Genomic DNA, 2646 nt, shown 5'->3' on the forward strand with positions numbered 1-2646 from the left:
GACAAATTTTTATATTTAAATGATAGATATTCTTAAAACATAATTTCAAGCAAATTTTCTTTTCCCAGACAATCTAACATTATATTTACCTTTAATTGCTCTTTGGATCCTATTATTATTATTATTATTATTATTATTATTATTATTATTATTTACCATTCTAAACCAGGCCTTTTTGCTCAAGGTAACTTAATTAAAGAGTATCTGGGTACTACTGAATAATACATGCAGATTGACTGAAGTCAATTTCTTTATATTTTTACCTGACATTAAGAAATTTTGAAAAGGAGAATATGGACAAGTGAATCCTACAAACCTTACAGTCACTTGCAATGTAACTCTAGTATCTGTGAAATAGTACTCACTTAAGAAAGGCCTCTGGACTCTAAGGTAACAGGTCACTAAAAGATAAGATTTACTATTCTCTAATATTATTGTATTCTACGGGCTTTCTTTGACTCATTTATCTCTGCCTGTTTAAAACATCTGCATTTGCCCTGTGCATTTATTATGTCTGGCGTTAGAAATTATATGTAATAGTGGTAGGAGTGTGCTACTGTTCACATTTTAGTTTAATGAAGATTGTGCTTCTCTTGTCTCAAACTTCCTTCATCCATTCATTCAGAAAATTTATGGAATGCCGAATACGTGTCAGATTGTTGGAGGCACTTAGAATATAGCAATGAATAAAATCAGTAAAAATCTGTGTCCTCGTAAAGTTTAATTCTGGTAGAGGGTGCAGAGAAGGGATAATAAATATAATACACAGCAAAGCACATATTATGTTAAAAAGTATTAATTGCTAAGTGTAAAGTAAAAGACAAAAGGCATAGAAAATACTGATGAATGAAAATATTTATTACTCAAATTAAAACTGTAAAGTGGTACAAACAATGTTTAAGTAATGGAGTAAAGTTTTATTTGTTTTTTTTTTATGTTTGCTTAACAAATTAAATATGTAGCTTCATTCTGATGGGTAAATCATTTAAAATGAGTTTTACTATACAAGGCAACAACAAAATCAGAATACATAAAGATTAATTAAAGCTTAACCGTGTTTTCCCCTCTTTCTGATTTGGATGGAAAGTAGTTGTGCATAGTAGAAAAGAGACATTTGTCAGGAAATGTGAGTATAATTTCTCATCTAGAACGGTTGTGCTTCTATAAGCAAATTATAATCTCTTGGATCCTCAGTTCCTTAGCGAGATGAAGGGATAGAATGAATTCTATTAAATATAATCTTATAAGATTCTCTATTGTGGGCTCTCCTCGTAATCAAAGTTTCTCTCCCTGGCCTCTAAATTTGGTCAACGAACCCCCTATAAGGGCACATGAATGCTGTCTGACTGTGACATGAAAGATCTACCATTTATCCCCAGGTGTAGTTCGGCTGATCTGCCAGCTACAAGGGTGCCCTCTTCTCCTCTTTACGTATCTGAATTTTGTGACAAGAAAAACTTCTCTGAAATAGATCAGTTATTCAGGAACTCTTTTCTCAATCTCTAGATGAACTCTCAAAGAACATTTGTAAAAGAGGAGTCACCCTTCCAAGTGTTAAGTGAAAACTAAAGTTAAAACCTCAAGAGATTTTTAAAGGCAAATTTCATGCACAGAGAAAGTTAACGAGGAAAATACTTTAAGTAAAAATAATTTCCAGTGCTCTCAAAACATGTGACATATTCAGCTGCCTACTCTGACTTCTCATAAGGCCTACTCATGGGTAAAGCTTGACAACTGGATTTAAGAATGCCATATTCGATTGCAGTTTCTGTGATTACATAGAGAACAATGAATAATATGTCGATTTAGCCTATTTTTAAGAATTCACAAGTAAATGGAAAGTTACCAAATTTATCTGTTTAAAAAGTTTGCATAGCAAATAATTTTATGGTTAAAATTAATATTATGTATCAAAGTATCAATTTCCATTTCAATTTTCATTTCACATGCATTTACAATAGCTGTACTTAACTAAATAAAAAACAAAGCTATTACATCAAATACTGAATTCGTAAGGATATGTGACTATTTTAAGATTTATCAATAGGGTATTTCTTGAATGGATGTTATGATTTCACCTCTTTCAGAGTCTTGTGTTTTATATATATATTTTTTTACATATGAGAAATTAATTAGAAGAAAGAGGGTTTTTTTTCAAATTTTCTTATCTAAAACATTTATATTATCTCAGATAATCACATTGAACATGAAACAATGAAGTTGAGTAGTTGGCATTTACTATGTTCTTTCCCCCGTCCAGCCTTTATAATTTTTCTAAGTGATAATACAAGAAAAATAAAGGATGACAGTGATGACATTCATGTACTTATTTATTATCGTTTCATAGACTCTGTATCTATGAGTCCCACAGGCATTTTCTAGAACAGGATGCAGTGGTCAAAAACAAATAAAATCTTGATCGTATGGGGTAAATGGACAATCTTGATTGTTTACACTGTAGTGGGGTAAATGGGCATCATATACAATTTAATAAGATCAGATAAATTATGGACATAATATTATTTTCAGTAAATAAACTGGTTAATATGGTAGGTTAAAAGGGAAAACAGTAAAATGGGTGATTTTGGAAGACTTCCATAAAGAAGTAACATTAGATTTATATCCCGCATACAAGTGAAATCATAT

The sequence above is a fragment of the Pteropus vampyrus genome, unplaced genomic scaffold (assembly GCF_000151845.1).
Source record: "Pteropus vampyrus isolate Shadow unplaced genomic scaffold, Pvam_2.0 Scaffold13, whole genome shotgun sequence".
NCBI lineage: Eukaryota > Metazoa > Chordata > Mammalia > Chiroptera > Pteropodidae > Pteropus > Pteropus vampyrus.